Raw genomic sequence first — 5,057 nt, forward strand, 5'->3', positions numbered from 1 at the left:
AGAACCATTTCTTCACATACTTATAAATCAAGGAAGTATGCTTTTGTCCCTAAGCAAGAGGAAGAGTAAAATAAATGTGTGTGTATTTAACAATTGATTTTTAAAAATGGAGTGAAAAATGCTGCTATGACAACAAAAAAATAAAGGAAAAATAAGTCCACAATCAAAATGGGAAATTTAAATATACTTCTTTAAGCAACTGATAAAACAGATTTAAAAAGTGAAAATATAGAAAATGTGAAAAACCTGACTGACATATACAAAACACTGAATTCAACAAGTGCAGAATGCATATCTTTCCTAGTTGTCACAGAACTTTGTAAAGTTAACCCTCATGCTATCTCTTACCCCCTAGAGAAAGTTCCAGTGAATCCCAAAAACCCGAAGCCATGCAAAATATGTCCTCTGTTAGAAATCAATATACAAGATGCAGGATAATACCTTACATGCTTGGAAATTAAGCAATACTCTTCTGAATAACTAAGGGATCAAGAAGAAATAGGAATGGGAATTGTGATATACCTGTAGTAGAACACAGTGAGGATTCAACATGTCAGGAATAGACAGCTGCTTGAATAGTCCTTGCTAGAAATCATAGCTTTGAAAACACATATCAGAAGAGAAAAGGGCTGAAAACCAGTGACTTATGTACCTATCTCAAGGACACAGAGATAGGGGTAGGGGTGCCTGGTTGGCTCAGTCAGTAAAGCATGCAACTCTTGATCTCAGGTCATGCATTTGAGCTGCATGTTGGGTACAGAGCCTACTAAAAAATAAAAAGGAATTTTTTAAACAAGGACATAGGAATAGAAAGCATATTAAATTCAAGAAAGGTAGAAAAAAATATGTCTAGGACAAAAAAACTGATGAAATAGAAAACAAATGTAATAAAATCAAGAAAGCCAAAAGTTGTTCCTTTGAAAAGACGAAAACTAACAAAGAAGCAATACAGCAAATATAAGTATCAAAAGTAGAGAAGGTACAAATTTCCAATACTGAACCTCAAATAAGTGTATCACTACAGATCCTACAAATAATCAAGAATGGTAAGAGAATATTTTTGAACAATTTTGTGCAAACACATTTGAAATTTCAGCAAAGGCAAATTCCCAGAAAAATACAATTTACAAACTGGCATAAGAAGAAATAGAAAATCTAAATAATCCTATATTTATTAAAGAAATTGAATACATAATTTAAAACCTCTCCACAAAGAAAACTCCAGTCTCCTAGATGCTCACTGTCAAGATCCACTGAACACTTAAGGAAGAAATTAACTATTTTAAGCAAAACTTCCAGGGACTAGAACAAAAAAGGGAACACTTCCCAACTGATTTTATGAGGCCAGTATAATCTTATTACCAAAAAAACTGGCAAGGAAATGACAAGTAAGGAAATCACAGGCCAAGATCTCTCATGAGCAAAGCTGCAAAAGTTCTAAACAAAAGGGTAGCAAGTCAAATTCAACAATATAAAAATAGTACACCACGGCAAAACTGGTCGTATTCAGACTCTCAAATGAGTCAATTTAACATTTCAAAGTCAATCAATGGAATCTTCAAAAATCATTTGATCAACTGAAAAGATACAGAAAAACCATGTGATAAGTCTCAAGAGCCAAGCATAATAAAATGCAGTAAACTGGAAATGGAACATAATTTTCTTAGTCTGCCAAAAGGTGTCTACAAGAGAATCTACACCAAACATAATACTTAATGACAGAATACTTAAAGGTTTTCTCTCCATATTAGGAACAAAACAATGATGTCCCCTCTCACCATTTCTACTGAACATTGAAATATCTACTGAAAGATCCTAGCCAGCATACGAAAACAAAAAGAAATATTATTTGCAGACAGCAGGACTGTGTGTATAAGAGATCCAAAAGAACCTGCAGACATGCCATTAAAAATAGTAAACATACCTAGACACAAATTCAATATACAAAAGCACACTGTGTTTCTATTCATCAGCAATGAAAATGAGAAAAACTAAACAGTACGGTAACATAACAGCACCAAAAAAATATCAAACACCTAAAAATAAACCAAATAGAAAATGTAAAAAACAACTCAGAAAATTACAAAATATCATTGAGAGAAATTCTAGACAGTCTAAGTAGTAAAACAGAGAGATATACTATATTCATAAACTTAAATGTTTAATATTATATACTGAATATGTATATTCTATCCAGACAGAGCTAAAGATTCAGTATGCAATATATCAGCAGGTGTGTGTGAGTGCATGTAATGAACAAGGTGATTCTGATGTTAAAGGTCAGAACAGTCTTGAGGAAAAAGAACAGGGTTGGAGGATTTACACCATCAGATGTCAATGTGCACCATAAAGCTACAGTAAGTCAAACAGTATGGTTCTGGCACAAAGATAGATGATACAATGGAATGGAAGAAATACAGATGCATGCATTACACACACACACTCACACACACACACAGAAAGAGACATACACATCAGAGAGAGAAAGAAACAGGATTTTTAACAAAAGTATCACTTCACAACAGTGAAGAAAGGCTGATCTTCTCACTGAACAGGTGTTGAGTCGACACCTCAGTATGGGTCAACATATCAGTATGAAAAAAAAAAAGCATCATCAACCTCTATGTCATATGAAGCATAAAAATATATTTGAGATGGATCATAAGTGCTTTAGATGACTTAAACCAGATGTTAAAACATGAATTCCAAAAGAAAACAATAATACACTGGATTACATTAAAATTAAGAATTTCCATTCACTGTTAAATACTATAAGAAAGTAAAAAGGTATGTGGAGAGGAAGAGAAAATATTTGTATGCATACACCCGATAAAAGATTTACCAGAATATATAATTTTTAAAAACCTTCAAATCAATAAGAAAAACATAAATGACCTCCAAAAATGGCCAAAAGATTTAAACAGGTGGGGAGCCTCGGCAGCTCAGGCAGTTAAGTGTCTGACTCTTGATTTTGGCTCAGGCTGTCATCTCATGGGTCCTGAGACTCCATGCACTCAGCTTGGGATTCTCTACCTCTCCCTCTGCTTGTGCAACCCCCCTCTCAAATAAATAAATAAATAAGACTTAAACAGTTTCTTTACAATGTAGGGTACTTAAATGGCCAATAAATACAGAAAAGGGCCATTCACCCATCTTCAGGGAAAATCAAATTACTTCATGGTAAGTAATCACAATACAACTCTAGAGTACTGACATTTAAAAAACTGACACTGGAACAAAGTCCCGTCTATCACTGGGGTGATAAATTCACGCAAATCATGTAGGAACACTGTTTTGCATTATCTCCCAACACTGAGAACATGCAAATCCTCTTACCGAGCAATTCTCCTCCTAGGATACATGTGTTTACATGCCCACTCAAAAAAAATATATAGAAGTTTCTGGCAGTCGCAGTTAAAAACTGAAATTTTCATCTATTGCAAAAGAGACAGATGGGCTATGAGTTGTGATACATTCATAGCAGACAAACAGCACTGAAAACAAATGAACTGCAAACACGCGTAACAAAACAGACGGTTCCTACCAATATAATGTAGGCAAAGGAAGTAGACATTAAATATATATGGCATGATTTCATTTACATAAACTTCACGAATTTGCGTGTCACCCTTGTGCAGGAGCCATGCTAATCTTCTCTGTGTCCTTCCAATTTTAGTATAAAACTTCAAAACCAATCAATGGTGGCAGAAGTCAGGACGATAGTTTAGTCCTTTGGGGAAGAAATGGTAGCAGTGATAAAAAATGAAGCCAGTGAGGTTGGGTGGGGAAAGCAGAGTCACAGAGAAAGACTGGCTCCGGGGGAACTACTGAAACCCTTCACCCAAGCACATCTGACTCTACTTTGCTCTACTGTTGGACCTCTCAATTCCAAGAGATTTTAGTTTCAAATGAGTTGTTGCCTTCTGCACCAGTCTTGACCTCTGACTGGAAACCTGCTCCTCCTAAAAATGGAGACCTGGAAAGCTGGGTTTCTCTCCATGTATGAAGATGAGAACAGAGTGATCGACAGATCATGACAGAGAGAGGATTTTCAAACCGGCTATGGGAAGGTTCTATGCTTGTGGGGGCCCTGGTTTCCTTATCTTTGAAAGCAGAAGCTTGGGTATGGATGGATCCAGTTTGTGACGGGGACTGGAATCGGTGTGGCTGCAGTAACCTAAGGCCTTCTCCATCGATATCTGTAAACCTGCTCTGTATCTCACTTCCTTCCCCTTGAATAGCCCACTCAGTCTCGTTTTTAGATATTAAAAGTCCAGTCCAAACAAATATGGAAATACCTATCATGCAGCTATATCAAAACATCTCCCCTTGTGTAATGGGTTGAATTATGTTTCCCCAAAAAGAGATGTGGGGAAGTCCTAACCCTCGACATTTCAGAATGTGGCACTATTTGCAAACAGCGTTGTTGCAGATGTCATTAGTTAAGATGCCGTCATGCTGAAGGACGGTGGGCCCTGATCCAATGTGACTGGAGTCCTTATAAGCAGACTTTGTGAAGACACAGGGAGACGACGCAAAGACAGAGACAGAAGGGATGTGTCTACAAGCCAAGGAATGCCAAGGACTGCAGGCGACACCAGACACTAAGACAAAGAAGGGAAAAGATTCTCCCCCTGGAGCCGCAGAGAAAGCACAGCCCTGCTGACTTCATAGCTCTGGAGTTCTGGCCTCACGAATTGTGAGAAAAGGAACTGTTGTTGTCTTAAACACCCCCTCCCCCTAGCTGGTGGCTCTTGTGAGAGCAGCCCCCGGGGAACCTAAAGCACCTCCCACCGCTCAGGCCTATTCTGCTGTTCCTCAGACCCACAGCAGGGAAAGCGGTGAGCATTTACACATCAAAGCGGTCACCTTGAGGCTATCAGGATGTTTGGATGTCTGAGCTATTTACCTTCTCCCAGTACACTGCTCTGTCTCTAAAGTATTCCTGCTCTCCTGCCCAGGCAGTCAGGTCCCTGGTCACCAACCACCCACCCCCACCCCCACAAGATCACTGCCAGGGACCTGGGCCACAATCACACAGGAGCTGAGACATCTTG

General features: G+C 38.2%; 1 non-coding gene across 1 annotated transcript; it reads right to left on the minus strand.

Annotated features, from left to right (window-relative positions):
* Positions 1–3,593: 3,593 nt before the first annotated feature.
* Positions 3,594–3,697, minus strand: LOC132004677 (U6 spliceosomal RNA). The gene has a single exon (XR_009400621.1). It is a non-coding gene; the product is annotated as a U6 spliceosomal RNA (small nuclear RNA).
* Positions 3,698–5,057: the final 1,360 nt, after the last annotated feature.

The sequence above is a fragment of the Mustela nigripes genome, chromosome 16, assembly GCF_022355385.1.
Source record: "Mustela nigripes isolate SB6536 chromosome 16, MUSNIG.SB6536, whole genome shotgun sequence".
NCBI lineage: Eukaryota > Metazoa > Chordata > Mammalia > Carnivora > Mustelidae > Mustela > Mustela nigripes.